Genomic DNA, 16,132 nt, shown 5'->3' with positions numbered 1-16,132 from the left:
CCCCCCCCCCCCCCCCCCCGCCCGAGACAGGGTTTCTCTGTATAGCCCTGGCTGTCCTGGAACTCACTCTGTAGATCAGGCTGGCCTCGAACTCAGAAACCGCCTGCCTCTGCCTCCCAAGTGCTGGGATTAAAGGCGTGTGCCACCACCGCCCCGCACTCTTCTCTTTTTTTTTCTTGCTATGTATGTGTGTGTGTGTATCCAGAATTTGACATTAGGTGTCCATTTCTCTCCACTACCCCCCTTTTTGAGAAGTTATTTCACTGAGTCTGGAACTTGTCACTTAGCCAGTGAGCACCAGCAGTCAGTCTGTCTCCCAGCCCCCTAACCTCCTGCTGCCAAGGCTTTTTATGTGGGTTCTGGGGATCTGAATTCAGGACTTCCTGTTTGCATGACAAGCACTTTACTTCTGCAGAGTAATCCCTCCTTCATTTTTTTTTTCTTCTTGTAAGAGACAGGGTCATATGTAGCCCAGATTAGCCTTGAATTCATTATGAGCCAAGAGTGGGTTTGAGCCCCTAATCCTCCTGCCTCAGTCTCCCAAGTGCTAGGATTACAGACAGGTGCTTCTGCACCCAGTTTGTCAATTCTGCTCTTCCCTTTCTTGGCATAGAGAGTGGTCTGTCTCCTCTGGTTCTGGTTACTTTGTATCTCCTTCTGCTCTTTGTATCTTATCTCAGACCGTTAGTTCTTTGTTCTAAGTCTACTGAGTTCCGGTCCAGCATCATGCAGCTGTCACGACCGGGTTATCTGAACCCAGCATCTAGTTCACTCAGGACAGTAACATTCAGGGAGATGTGTGACTTCCGGGGCTTGAGGACAGCTCTGCTATCTTTCTGTTGGCCCTTTGTTGGGGTTTTTCCATTGCATAGAGAGCCATGTGGCACAGGCTTGATCATCAGACAAGGCAAACATGAATGGGTGCCCACAGCTCCTTTGTGCAGATTTATGCCTGCTTAGTTTTGATGTTCATGCCTGGTGACTGTTACCAGGATATTCCTGAGCCAGCCAGCAGTTGGATCTGCTGCCCACCTCTTGGGATCCTTAAGGGAGAGAATTCAGTATAGCTCCTGTCCTGTCTGAGCAGCTGCCTTCCACACCCTAACCTTCCTTCCATGTCTTTCACTTCTTTTTTAAACATCTTGAGGAGTTGACACATGCTCAAAGCTAGCTCTCTGAGGGAGGCCCGGGGGGACTGGTATGTGGTTCAGTTGGTAGTTGGCAAAGTGTCTGCTTAACATTGGGCTTGATCCTCAGTACCACAACCAACAAGAGAAAACAACAGGAGAAGATAATTTCTACCCAGGTGGAAGAAGGTCATCAACCAGAGGACTAGGTGAAATGAAACTGTCCCTTCAGCCCCTGGGCCTGTCTGGCTCAGAGGGGCTAACAGGAATGGCAGGAAATCTGAGAGTGTTCTGCATGAATCCCCAGGACAGTCCAGTAAATGAATGTCCTGCCAGGACACTGGCTCCTGACCTGTCTTTGCTCGAGGGCTGTTGCCAGGTTTCCGGTTCCTGTGAGCTGCCTGGCAGTCTGACAGGAATACCTTAAGCCATATCAGGTGCATCTTGCCCTGCATCCACACTCATCTGGGAGTCCTTGGGATTGATATTTGCGGCTTGATGCAAAAGTCAACCCACGTAGCTTCCCTCTTTGTCAGACTTGGATAATAACTCCCTCCGACTCACGCTTGCCATGCTCCTTCAGTAACTATGGTTGCCTTTTGGGTAGCTTCCAAAAAACCCTTCTCCCTGCCAAAAGAAAGAAAATCGATCCTGTCTGCCCAGCCTTAAAAGCTGACAATTACAGCATCACAAAACCAACCTGTTCAGTGCAGTGAGAGAGAAAGGACAGACAGGACCCTGGGGCCACTGGTCCTTCTGAGTCTCCCCATCTGTGTCCAGGAAGTGTGGTGTGGCTCCAACATGATACTTTTTGGTGACTTGTCTTTGTTTTCATGCCAGCCTAGTGTCCCTTTGAAAGGGCACCACTGCAGCCAAAGCCCAGAGACTTACATAGTGGGGTCTTCCATTCTGCAAACCTAATGTGCACCTGTGCACATATGTCACATCTCCTTGGAGGCATGCGTGCCCGGAAGACCCATTCATCAGCTTCTAAGTTGTTTTGCAGAAAGCAGGCAACTATGAAGGAGGCCTGAGTCAGAGCACGGGGCCTGGCTATCTGCTGCCACCGCCTCCTGCCGCAGCAGGCTTGATGGAGAGGGAAGCATACAGGGAGGGAAACGGTGGGCTTTCAGCTGGTGTTTTGGTTTTGAAGGGAGGGAGAAGGTGGGAGGCGGGAGAGAAATCTAAGGTGCACATGTAAAATGACACTCAATATGAATACATTTGCAGTATTCAGGGGACTAGGAGATTCACGTGTTCTGTATGACTCATCCCTCTCTAGAAGACAGAATGCTTTGCACTCATCCCTCATCCTCTGATATTTTGGAAGTCCTCTTCTCCCCCAAATGCTGGGAAGAGACAAGGCTGGTGTTTCTCACCCCTTCCTCAGGAGAGCTGTGTCTGAACTTTCAAGTATCTCTGCATTTGCTTCATCTCCTCTCATCTGACTAGGGTTATTTTCCATTTCTCTACAAAGAACTGGGTCAGTTGCATTATGGGTACAATGGACAAGGTGTGGAAAGGAAAGAAACCCATGCTCTCTGGAGTCTGACCTGAGCCTAGAAATCAGATTGGCAGGGCTCACTAAGGGTGCCTGAGGCAGCTCCAGGCAGAGTTTGCTCAGCAAGGATGGAGGCCAGGCCAGGAAGAGGAGTCTTTCTGGGATGCAGCCTTTCCACACATCCTGTACTGCTTTGAAGCAGATGCATACTTAGGCAGGGACCACAGGGCATGTACCAGAGCTGGGAGTCTCCAGTAGCCAACTGACCTTTAGGCTGTAGCGTGGCCCACAGTTAGAGGACATACAGGAAGTTGCTCAGTCTCTCAGGGCGGTCTCGTTCCCTTGCTCCCAGAGCCATGAAGAGGCTGGTCTGTTATCTAGGGAATCACATTTCTTCATTTGTTTTAGGAGATGGAGGACAGCCTCATTCCCTATGCTCACAGGCATACTGCATGTTCACTTGCCTCCTATGTAAAAACAGAGCTCTGAGGCTTCGAAGATAACTCTGTGGGTAAGAACAGTCGGGAGACAAGCCTGAGGACTTGGGTTCAAATCCCTAGAACCCACATAAAAAGGCAGGCATCACTGCATATGCCCAGTATAGCTACAGGTTCAGTGAGAAGTTCAGTCTCAAAGGAATAAGCCAGAGAGTAGTAGTACAGCGGCACACCTAGTGTGCCCCTGTGAGTGTGCACGTGTGCATGCGTGTGAGTGTGCACGTGTGCACGTGTGTGTGTGTGTGTGTGTGTGTGCATGTATGCATGCGTGTGTGTGTGTGTGCGTGTGTGTGTGCATGTGTGTGTGTGTGTGTGCGTGTGTGTGTGCATGTATGCATGCATGTGTGTGTGTGTGTGTGTGTGTGTGCGTGTGTGTGTGTGTGTGTGTGTGTGTTTTTAAAGAGAGCTCTGTGAACCATGTGGTGGAGGCTCAGGAGGCTGAGAAAGGAGGATCACTTAAGTCCTAGGTCTGTCTAGACTACACAGTAAGAACTTGGCTCAAAAAAAAAACATAAAAAAAAAAGAAAGAAAGAAAGAAAGAAAGAAAGAAAGAAAAAGGCATCAATCTACCTCTGCAATTCAGAACTTTCCTTTTCGGAAGCTGGGTTTAGCGCTGAAGAACCATCATATCTAACAATGGCGTCCCCAGGCCTGCTGTGGGCTGTGCTTCCTGCTTTAAGGAGCAGTTGTTGGAATATTTGCCTTCCGATAATTTATGGTACTTAAGTGCAGCTTGTATCTTGGAGGTTTTTGTGATTTATTTTATAAGATGGCTAAAAAAGAAAAGAAACATACTTTACAGATAAATCTGCCAGAGGCCCCTAAATGTTATTTTGGTCCCCAAAGCTATTAACAGTTTCTAACAACCCTGCATTTACTCCATGCGTGATGCACCCCCTCCTCTGGTTCCACCAGCCTCAGCACATAGCAAACAGACTTGATGCTCAGGTCTCAAACCACAGGCCCATCCTCCAGTCTCTTTACAGTTGGTATGGTCATTTGACCAACTGTGGCCAGTGGTGAGATTGTGGTATCAGTATCTGATCCACTCAGCCCCTTCCAAGTCACTCAAGATGAAAGCAGACTGGCTCACTCAGTACTGCAGGTGACAGACAGCTGATATGCAGGGACTATGACTCCCTAAAGGAGTATAGTTACAGCTGATACAAACCAGGCTTGGTGGCACACACCTTTAATCCCAGCACTTGGGAGGCAGAGACAGGAAGGTCTCAGAGTTTGAGGCCAGCCTGGGCTACAGAGTGAATTCCAGGATAGCCAGGGCTACACAGAGAAACCTTGTTGGGGTGCAGAATGGAGTAGGGGGAGTGGGGAGGCACTTGTCTACTTGTTGGCCTGTACCCTCTCTCTGAGTCCTAAAGCAGCTCAGGACCGCCTGAAGCCATGGGACCTGTAAAGAAGATGCAAGCTGTCGCTGGGCAGATGTGCACTCCCACCCGGGGAAGAGCCACCTACACCCATTCCAGCCCTGCAGAGCTACTTGGTTGCTCTGGGTTTCATCAGTGTCTCCTTTAGTGACCGTGCCGAGTCAGCAGGCATGACTGTGTCCCTTCTAGTTCCTGAATGATGTCACGATGGCGCAGCTGGGTGCAGGACCCTGCTCTCTATGTCCTTGCTTCTATTCAGACCTGCCCCTAGGGTGCTGGGTAGTGCTAACTCCTTTACTGCCAAGCCTGGGAGTGCATTATAGTATCTTACTTGCTTACTTACATGTATTAGTATTTTGCCTTCATGCATGCCTGTGTAAGGTTATTAGATCCCTTGGAAATGGAGTTGCAGACAGTTGTGTGTTGCTGGGAATTGAACCCAGGTCCTCTGGAAAGGCAGCCAGTTCTCTTAACTGCTGAGCCATCTCTCCAGCCCTCCTCAACTATTTTGTAATGTCATCTTGTTTTTGTTATCAAAAGGCAGCATTCAGCCCAGTGTGCTGCTGCATGCTGCAGTCCCTAGAGACAGAAGAATCAGGAGTTCAAGGTTATTCTCAACTTTATAGTGACTTTGAGACCAGGCTAGATTAAATAAAAAACTGTCTCAAAACAAAATGACAATGTCGCTCCCGAATCTGTGTAGGGACATCTCCCTGAAGATGCCCCATACAGCACTGTCACTAATAGCAACGGAAAGTTCTAAAGGTAGCTAAGATGTGATGGAACTAAGGCAGTTGGGATAGTCACACTTACAATCCCAGCTCCAGGGACAAGGTGGAGGTGCGCTGACCATTGAGCATCCTGCAATCCATTCATAGCACCCACTAAGCTATTTTTGATTGAGCCCAAACTCCCTGCACACTTGACCCCTGCCCAGATATCTGATGAAATCATTAGGCACGGTCCCTGAGCAGTCAGGAGCAGTTTCATTATTTCACCACCTGGCTACATCTCAGGGAAAGCAGGCTCTCCTTTACAGCCTCTTCCTGTGCCCCGCTCAGCCTGCTATTAACAGTCCCCAAAGCCTTCTTAAAAGTGTGCTGCTCCACGTGATTTCCCAAAACTGCTCGGTGTGGGGGTGGCGGTGGGGGGTAGGCGGGGCGAGCATCATTATCTCCCGGAGCTTCTATGGAGGACGCTCAGGAAGAGGCTCATCCTACCCACGAGGAAGAGCAGACTCTGAAAGCCATTATGAGTCTGGCAGGGATTCAGTTACTCCAGCTCTTCCCCACTAAGCACTTCCTTTCACACAGCAAAACAGCCAGCCAACCGACCCTGTACCCTCTGCAGGAATGCTGCATACCCAGAGGGCAAAGCTTCAGTGCAGCAGTCACTGTGGGTCACTGTGGCATTCTTGGGGGCGGCCTAGGTTCTCCTGCAGGGCTGAGTGGAAGAGGATCTAGCCTGGTTCCTATTATCTGGTTTCAAATTTATTTCTTTTTTTAAAAAAATTATATAATGTATGTCTGAGTATTACATGTGAGCCTGGTGCTCCAGGGCAGAAGGAGAAGGCAACAGAGCCCATGGAACTGGCATTGCAGATGGCTGAGCCACCATGTGAGTGCTGGGACTTGAACCCAGGTCACAGGGAAGAGCAAACAACTGTTCTAAACCACTGAGCGTCTCTCCACCCCTTTCTCTTTTTGATTTCCTCAAGCCACACTGGCCTCCTTGTTCTTCAGACATGTTCCTGCCTCAGGACCTTTGCACTTACTGTTCCCTCCATCTGAAATATGCTGCCCCTCAATGTCTGCGTGGCTTCCTCCCTCATTTTCTCCAGGTCTCTTCTGATCATTTCTCTCTCTCTCTCTCTCTTTCTCTCTCTCTCTCTCTCTCTCTCTCTCTCTCTCTCTCTCTCTCTCTCTCTCTCGTGTGTGTGTGTGTGTGTGTGTGTGTGTGTGTGTGTGTGTGTGTGAAAAGATCTCATTACATAGCCCTAGCTGGCCTGGAACTCATGGAAATCTGCCTGCCTCCACCTCCTGAGGCCTGGAATTAAAGTCTGGTGCCATCATATCTGGCAACTACTACCCCTTTCTCTCCAAGCATTGTGGCATGCACCTGTAATCCTGGCACTGAGGAAACAGAGGCAGAAGGATTGCTGCAAGTTTCCATTGTGAGACCAGCCAGAGGTCCCAGTAAGAGAGAAAGAAAAAACAAACCTTCCAGGGCTAAGTGCTTGTCTAGCATGAGTGAGGCCCTGGGCTGAATTCCACTATCCCTCCCACTCACACCTCATCCTGAGTCAACCATACTTCACTCCCCTGAAGTCCTCAGTTACGTGTTTTGACTATTCTCTAGATTTTCTTACTCCTGAATGTCCACTGTCCCAGAAGAGCAGCTGACATATAACAGAACTCCAGAGAGACTTGAGTCAATGGACTTATCTGGGAAACCCAAGTTTCAGCCTCTTTGTCTCCTGGGTGTCCTCTCAGAGGAAGACATGATAGCCACACTTCTCAGGAACAGAATGCTGGAGCTGGAGGGGACCTTGGGACAGTTGCCTCCTGCCATGTCAGCACTGCCCAGAGCCCACGAGCCTCTCCACCCGGCAGGTCTGCGTTCTCCACTCATGGAAAGATGCTGCCTTGGTGAGGGGCATTGGAACCCAAGGTCCTGTGCCATCTTCTCCAGCACCAACCATTAGGCCTGGGAGGCAGAGGGGTACTCCACAGAGTACCACAGAGGTGTGAGCTGTGAGTGAGACACGCCTCCCCCTTTCAGAGCAGATCTGTGTGTGTGGCAGTGCTCCTGGACAACGGGGCAGCATGTACGTGGTGTTTCCCAAGATGCTTTGTTGGTTTGTTGTTATTGTTGTTTTTTAAGATTTTAAAAATTATTATTTTTCAAAAAGGAATGCCTTGGGGCTGGAGAGATGGTTCAGTGGTTAAGAGCACTGACTGCTCTTCCAGAGGTCCTGAGTTCAATTCCCAGCAACCACATGGTGGCTCACAACTATCTGTAATGGGATCTGACGCCCTCTTCTGGTGTGTCTGAAGACAGCTACAGTGTACTCACATACATAAAGTAAAAAATAAACCTAAAAAAACAAAGTTTAAAAAAAAAGGAATGCCTTTTTTTTTTTGTTTTTGTTTTTTTGTTTTGTTTTGTTTTGTTGTTGTTGTTGTTGTTTTGTTTTTTTTTTGTTTGTTTTGTTTTGTTTTTTTTTTTTTTTTTTTTTGGTTTTTCGAGACAGGGTTTCTCTGTGTAGTCCTGGCTGTCCTGGAACTCACTCTGTAGACCAGGCTGGCCTCAAACTCAGAAATCTGCCTGCCTCTGCCTCCCAAGTGCTGGGATTAAAGGTGTGAGCCACCACTGTCTGGCAAGGAATGCCTTTTTTGGAAGTTTTCTTTACATTCTCTCTCTCTCTCTCTTTCTCTCTCTCTCTCTCTCTCTCTCTCTCTCTCTCTCTCTCTCTGTGTGTGTGTGTATGTGTGTGTGTATGTATGTGTATATGTGTGTGTGAATGTGTGTGTGTGAATGTGTGTGTGTGTGTGTGTGTGTGTGTGTGTGTGTGTGCATGTCTGTGTACCCACATGTAAGTACAGGTGCCTTCAGCGGAGGCCAAAGGCACTGGAACTCCCTAGAGCTGGAGGTCACAAGTTGAGATGAGCGGCCTGATTTGGGAATCAAACCCTGGTCTTTTGAAAGAACACAACATTCTTAACTACTGAATCATCTCTCCAGCCCTTATTTTCTCAGTTACATGTGCACGTGTGTGTTTGTACACATGAGTACAGTGCCTACTGAGGCCAGGCGAGGGCATTGGATCCCCCAGGGGTGGACTTACAGGTGGCTGTGAGCCACCTGATGATGGTTCTGGGAACTAACCTCATGTCAGCTTCTCTGTAGGAGCAGGGCATGCTCTTAACTGCAGAGCCATCTCTCCAGCTCCCTCTCATGCTTTTTGAAAGTCTCTGGTGAGTCCTTTCTGTGGGGCTTGGGTTTCCAGAGCTTTGTGGAGGAAGGTAGTTTGTGTTTTCTTGTTGGCAGGGACACTTTCTGAGCAGGCCTGAGGGAAGCCTCAGGAGACCCGGCTGCTGTGGTGACCCGAGGATCGAGGTGGACTTTCTGCCTCTGAGGGAGTGCAGCACTGGCTCCTGTAGTGTGGTCATGCTTCTGTCCAGCAGCGCTTCCCTCCTCTGTCCCCGGCAGCCCCTAGATGTCCCCTGAATGGCTGACACACGTCCTACGGGGAGGTAGATGGCAAGGTCAGAGCCACCTCACTAGCTCCCTTAGGACTTGCCCTTCCTTCTCCCTTCCTCTTCCCTTCTTCCTGCCTTCCTTTTCCTTTCTCTTTTCTCCTTTGTTCCTTTTTTAGGACAGGGTCTCTCTAAGCAGCCCAAGTAACCTGAGACCCAGCAGTCCTCTTGCCTTGGCCTCTGAAGAACTGAGCTTACAAATTGCTTTTGTTCTTGTGACTCAGAAGGAAGGAGGAAGGGAGGGAGGGAAGGAAGGGAAGGGAGGAGAGGGAGGGACGGAAGAAATGTGGCCAGCTTGTCTGCTCCAGAAGCAGCAGTTCCGGCTGAGTTTTTTGCTAGCTGTGCCACTTTACAGAAAAAACTTAACCTCTCTGTTGGCCATAAGGGCTCATGCCTGTAGTCCAGCACTTGAGCTAAGAGAACCCTCACCATTTGGACACCAGCCCCATGGTGAAGTCCTGTCTTCATGGAGGAAGGGGGCACACAATCTGACAAGAAAAACTGGGGAGCAAGTCAAAGCCCCATTTTTCTCCTTTCTGAGGTACTTGCAGAACCTCTCTGGCCCACAGGAAGCCAGACTGCAAGCATGGGGAAGGGGGATGAGCAAGGGCCAGTTCCCTTTGGTGCTGCCCTGGGACTGTTTTTATTGCTGTGGGTCCTAACTAAACCTTGGGTGACTGACCCTGGAGACCTACCTATTTATCCTCGTCAAAAGTCTAATTCTACAAGGCTGAGACGGAGTCTCAGGCTCTGGGGGTGCCAGAAGCTGTTTCTGAGACCCACCCATTTCTCCACCAAGCAGATGTGGTTGTTGAAAGCCAAGGTTTGGGGCCCACAGCAGGAAGGAGATTTAACTGGGGAGCTGGGGTCCTGAAGAGGGGGGTGAGGGGCTGGCTGACTGCACAGAGCCTGCCCTGCCCTGCCCTGCAGATGTGGAGTTAAGTTGGCTCTAAAAGTGGTTGTGCTACAGAGCAAAGGATGGGGAGCTGACCAGGCAGTAAGTGGCAGGGGCTGCGCCTGCGCAGTATTGCGTTGGGAGCCTGGGTAGGTGGCTGCCCTGCCCTGGACTTAGCTGCGACAGTAGTGCCTCCACTGTGCCTTAAGGGGGTGGGGCTGGGGGGATAAAAAGAGAATTTAATCAGCACATAGGTGCTCTTAAAATGCAGCGAGGATCCCAGACCTATGGCGGTCATCCCCAGAGGACCCCTCCCCAGTCAGGTTCCCATTCTGACATAATGGAGGCCATCTGCGGACTTATTTACGGAAAAAAAAAAGTGGAAGCATAGCTCGTGTGGGGACACCTGCAAGTCACTTGGTATAACTCGTGTTTTTTTCCAGAAGGGACATTCGGCACCTCACAGAGCTGATACGGTTGTGCCCACAAACACACACGGCAGGATCAGTGATGGAACCCCCCATGCTAAAGCTCGCCTCCACCTGTCTGCTCCTTCCGTTTTCATTTTGAACTCTGGAATTTTCCATTCCATTTGTTGAATGCCACTTGTAAGGAGGCTGCCTGATGCATCTTGAGCAGGAATGTGCTAAATGGCACTATATGCAAGCTGGCTTCTCCCACATTTTGGTCACATCAAATGCCACGCCTTCCTGTAATTATGAGACATTCTTCTCTGGATATTTGTGGCGGGGAAGGAAGCCTTTAGTGCAGCTGTGCCCCGTAGGTTAGGAACGATGGTGTGGTGAAATTCAGGGCCAGTGCTGTGGAAGGGTGTCATAAACAGAGCCTATGGAAACCTTAGACCCTCTCACATGCCTGAAAAACGTACCATGAACATGGAAGGGAGAACACCATGAAATAACCAGATACTGCGCAAATATCACCAAACGCTGCTAGAATGAGACCAGCAATTGAGATACCCTGGCCGGGGCTTCCCCAGGGCATCAGTGGGTAGAACATATTTCCAAGGACAGTTTCTATTTACGTATATGTTGTGTGGCTATGGCAGAAGTGGGAAATCCAAAATCTACCCCAAACACGTCCTTTTATTTTGACACCCGCCCCCACGTTAGGGATGGAAACCCATCTCAGGCAAGCATCACTGAGCTATGTTCCCAGCCTCCCATTTTGTCATTCCAGTGGCTTATAGCCTTTTATAACAAATACTTTGTAAACTCCCTTTAAGATCTCACAGCACACGCATAGATTATATGCGTGTGAATGTTGGAGGATAGGTGGGCATGGTGGTACATGCAGATAGAATTCTGAGTTCGAGGCCAGCCTGCTGTACAGAGTGAGTTCCAGAGCAGCCAGGGCTACACAGAGAAACCCTGAGTCGAAAAACAAAACAAAACAAAAATTTCCTGATTCTTAAGCCAGAGCTTCTCAGGCCTGGTATGGGTGTTTGGGGACTGTGCTATGAATCACTGTGTTCATTAGTAGCCCAGGCTCTTGAGATGCCAGCAACATCTGCCTCTAGGCGTGGCAACAAAGAATGTCTCCAGAGACTGCCAAATGTCCAAGGAGGAGGAAAGACAAGACACCCCTACTTTGGAACCAGTCTTCTGACACAAAGGCTAAGAGAAGGTAACGGATAATAAAGTAGCATGTGTTTCAAAATAAAAGCCCCCACGCACAGCTGCACAGGCAGTCACAATACTGCCACCTGCCCTGCTGCTGCTGACTGATTCAGATAGAAGGGATGAAGACCAGGAACTGTTTGTACAAGAACTGTAAAGTGGCAGAGCCAAAGGTATGAATGGGCGTTAGAATAAAGCAGTGGTAGGCTGAGCCGCAACAGACAGCATTTGAACAAAAGCTCCCCTATCCGTGGCAGATACACTCCAAGACCCTGGTGACAGCCTGAAAGTGCAGGAAGCACCTAACACTTACACAGTGCCTTCCTATATGCACATAGCCATGATACAGAAGAATTTAGGGCTTGGAGAGATGGCTCAGTGGTCAAGAGCACTTGCTCTTGCTGAGGCCTTGGTTTCAATTCCCAGCACCCACATAGTGGCTTGCAACCATCTGTAACTCCAGTTCCAGGTATCCAACACCCTCTTCTGACCTCAGCACTTACATGCATGCAGGCAAAACATTCATACACATAGAATAATAAAATATAAAAAAATAATTTATAAGGTAGGCACAGTAAGAGATCCACAGTAATAACTAATAATGAAATCAAATACTATACTAAAAAGTTATTTAAAACCTGTGGAATGTTTTACTATCATCATCATCATTGTTATATTAGAATGGCTTTATTTTAATACACTAGGTCCCACCAGGCTACGTGGCTTTGCCAAGCTGTGCAAGGGACAGCCTTGGGCTAAGAGAGGTGAGCTGGTTAAGTGACTGCAGTCCATGGGTTGCCACACTGATTCCACACAAACCAGCTTCACTTTACATCTGGCAGGGGCATAAGATGGTGGAGAGAGAATACTGTCTGGAATCTGGAACTGAGGTGAGACTTGGTATCACTGGTGAGGGTGCCGGGGAAGACAGGCTCATCCTGGTGTTGTACCAGGTACAAAGGCCCTTGGACCACTTGTGAGAGCAAGGCTGGAGCCCATCAGATCTTGGCACTTTGGTCTGCCCCCTGCCACTTTGACTTAGTCCCCTGGTCAATTCCAGTGGCAAAAGACAATGGGTGGGTGAGCTGCAGCTTTCTTAATTTTAAAGGGTCTGTATCTTCACCACACCTCCCTAGCAAGGGGCCTCTGCCAAACAGTGACTCCTGTCTTAGAAAATCCAACCACAACCAGCCTGTTGGTTCCAGGGCAGTAAGGAAGTGGGGTTAGGAGAAAGGAAGAGGCTGGCTGGGGACCTCTGTGTGCAGCCTCCGATCTCAGAGTCCTGAGGCCCATGAATACTGTCAGCTCAGCATCAGCAGGGAATGACAGAGCCCCTGAGACTGTGGAAAGCCTTGGTGCTGTAAACATTAGTGTAAGCAAGGTGACCGGTGGTGGGTAGAAAACAGTGAGCCCTCTCTGTAGTCCCTTTACTGAACAAACATGTCACTAAATAAAACCGTGGCAATGGTATTGAAACCAGGATGATTGAGAAGCAAACAGCAGGACCTGGAGCTCACAGTCCTTACACTGTCCCAGGGCCCCTGGATGTGGCTAGGGCTTGTAAATTAACCCTGAAGCTATCTCCTGTCCTCCTCAAATGCCCAGTGTGGTCCTTATTCTAACCTGGTTCCCAGGTGAACACGAGTGTACCCTGCTCTCTCCTAAGCTCAGTCTCTAACCACTGCTAGAGTGCTTTTTCAGCCTCCCAAGCCCAAACTGACAACCAGACGGAACTTAACCCCTGCCCCGGTTCTCAGTCTGATCCAGAGGCGTGGACAGCACAGAATGACGAGCAGGGGAGACAGCAGCTGCCTCCGGCTTCAGGGCACTTGAGTGGGGTGGGATGGGGCCAGCCCAGCCTAAATTGGCAGCAGCAAGGTCTCTCTATGTTGTAACTATAGTTCCATGCAGCCAGACAAAGGTCTGGCCGAGAAAGGAGTGGGCCTCTGCCAGAGCTCTTCCTGTAAGGGGCCAGTCAGTAGTCAACCCCAGGCCTCAGGCAATCACCACCACCGGTAGTTCCCTGTTGTCTATGGGCCCAGGATTTCTGGGCCACACATCACTCACTAGTGGCACTCATACATACCCACACACTCACTCTCACACACAGGCAGTTCCTCTCAAACACTCCAACTCAAGAAAGCAAGTTCTTTTTCTTTCTTTCTTTTTTTCTTTTCTTTTTTTTTTTTTTTTTTTTTTTTGTTTGTTTTTGTTTGGGTTTTTTTGGGGTTTTTTTTTGGTTTTTTGGTTTTTCGAGACAGGGTTTCTCTGTGTATCTCTGGCTGTGCTGGAACTAACTCTGTAGACCAGGCTGGCCTCAAACTCAGAAATCCGCCTGCCTCTGCCTCCCAAGTGCTGGGATTAAAGGCGTGCGCCACCACTGCCCGGCAGAAAGCAAGTTCTAAAAATGGAGTTAACCTCAGAGAGAGGTGGCGATGTCACAACATTAGAAGGTTTTCCTGTGGATGGATCAGGCACTATCTTCTTCATATTCCTTCGTAGAGACCCGCATCTTCTTAAAAGTGTTCAGGCAAATGAGCATAGAGCCTCCAACCTCCATGGAATACAGTCTCTCCTGGGGGGCAAATATCCTGATCTTCACATCTTTTGGAGCTAATTTCTTCTCTTTACTCAGACACCAAAACCTCTGAATAGGGTAGAACCCCCTGAGAGGACACAGTTGGAAAGAAAGTGTATGCAGTAAGTCCATGGCCAGAAGTCCAGGACTTCTGGACGGCAAACACCAGCACCTCATGGGTACCTTCACTCTCCTCACTAATCAAAGCTCAGGGACCCGGAACCTGGAAGGGCCGATCTTAATGGTGCTGTCATCAGGCAGGTCATACTGAGCCTTCTCGGTCTCTAGTGTTTCATCCTTCTTGGGGTTTATGGAAAGGTAGCAGGCTCTCTCTCTCTCTCTCTCTCTCTCTCTCTCTCTCTCTCTCTCTCTCTCTCTCTTTCTCTCTCTCTCTCTCTCTCTCTCTTTGGTTTTTCAAGACAGGGTTTCTCTGTGTAGCCCTGGCTGTCCTGGAACTCACTTTGTAGACCAGGCTGTCCTGGAACTCAGAAATCTGCCTGCCTCTGCCTCCCAAGTGCTGGGATTAAAGGCGTGCGCCACCACCGCCCGGCCAGGCTCTTTCTCTTATGGCCTTCACAATCTCAACTCGGAGGAGTGGGAATCTTCTGTAGGTAGAGGTGGAGGAAGCATGAGACATCTCCACCAGCAATATCGATGTACATGATGAAGTGAAACATGGTAAAGCCTTCATAAATCGGGACTGTGTGGGTGACAGCATCCCGTGGTACTGCCTGTGGCATAAAGCTTGCATGGAGATGAAGAGAGCTAGCATGTTGAAGAGCTAGCTCAAAGAAAACTTCTGCAGGTCGCTCCTGGGTTTTCCCAGGGGTTTAAAGGTACCTCAGTCAGGAACACAGGATGCTCCCCTGAGAAAGTCTGCAGCTGGCTGGTCCTTAGAATAGACATATTGCCAGATGTGCTCTATGTCATTCCAGTCTGGTGACACCGTGGGGTAGTGGATTGACAACAGTGCCCCTCAGTTTTAGAGCCAATAAATATGTCACCTTTGAGGGCTCCTGCCATGACAAGCATGTTTGGGTCTGCTCACATAGTTTGGAAAGCAATATTTGAGGGTCTGGTCACCAGTGAAACCAGCTTTCACTGTATCAGATCCATCAGTGATCACAACAGGCTCGTTGTCCATCACATCACAGGACTCCATGGCAGAGGAGGCTTTCCTTCTGGAGAAGGAGCTGCCAACCCAGTCTGCTCTCCACTTATTATTTTAGACCACAGATGATCACAGGAAACTGAAGCCATGGGTACAGAAGGTCTACTATATTAGAGAAATAAGAAACCACTTTAAAAACAGAAAACGGGCTGGAGAGATGGCTCAGAGCACTGTCTGCTCTCCCCGAGGTCCTGAGTTCAATTCCCAGCAACAACATGGTGGCTCACAGCTATTTATACTGAGATCTGATGCCCTCTTCTGGTGTGTCTGAAGAGAGCGACAGTGTACTCATATACATAAAATAAATAAGTAAATCTTAAAAAGAGAAAGAGGATGGTGGTGCATACAACTTTAATCCCAGCATTAGGGAGGCCGAGGCAGAGTGAGCTCCAGGACAGTTAGGCCCACACAGAAAAACCCTGTCTTGGAAAACCAATAAAAGAAAGAAAAGAGGGAAGTTACCAAGGAAACTATGGACAAAGTCGGAGTGAGCCAGGCTTCAAAGTCCCAGCCTCAGGGTCCTTGCTTGCCTGTTTTGTAACCGAGGGATGTTACACTGGCCTCTGGGAGATGGTTTGGTGGTTAAGAGCATTGGCTGCTCTTCCAGAGGACCTGGGTTCAGCTCCCAGAATGGATGGCTCACAACTGCCTGAAACCCCAGCTCTAGGGGATCTGATTCCCTCTTCTCACTCACCCTCCACGTGGCATATACTCATAAACACAAATAAAAATTGTCACATTAGTGGAAATCTCTCGCACTTAGAACTTGAGGGTGGGTGTGGTGGCACAGGCCAATGACCCCAGCACTTGGCAGGAAAAATCGACCATGAGTTTGACACTGGGCTAAATATTGAGACTCTTTCTAAAAAAAAAAAAAAGAAAAGAAAAAGAAAAGAAAACTTGGAGAGATAGCCTATGACAGATGAAGGCTGAGGAGACAGGAGACAGGTGGTGTCAAGACCCTCTCAAAAAGGAAATTGGAAAGGTCAACCATGTGCAGCACAAATCCTCAGACCCTAGATGTGTGTGTGTGTGTGTGTGTGTGTGGTTTTGTTTGTGTATATTTATGTGCTCCATGT

At 49.0% G+C, this 16,132-nt stretch overlaps 1 pseudogene; it reads right to left on the bottom strand.

The window, feature by feature from the left end:
- Positions 1–13,750: 13,750 nt before the first annotated feature.
- LOC117713124 (alpha-centractin-like) lies at positions 13,751–15,044 on the bottom strand (annotated as a pseudogene).
- Positions 15,045–16,132: the final 1,088 nt, after the last annotated feature.

Source organism: Arvicanthis niloticus, chromosome 7, assembly GCF_011762505.2.
Source record: "Arvicanthis niloticus isolate mArvNil1 chromosome 7, mArvNil1.pat.X, whole genome shotgun sequence".
In the NCBI taxonomy this organism is placed as follows: domain Eukaryota; kingdom Metazoa; phylum Chordata; class Mammalia; order Rodentia; family Muridae; genus Arvicanthis; species Arvicanthis niloticus.
The sequence above is the reverse complement of the archived record's forward strand: the minus strand, read 5'-3'. Positions and strand labels throughout refer to the sequence as shown.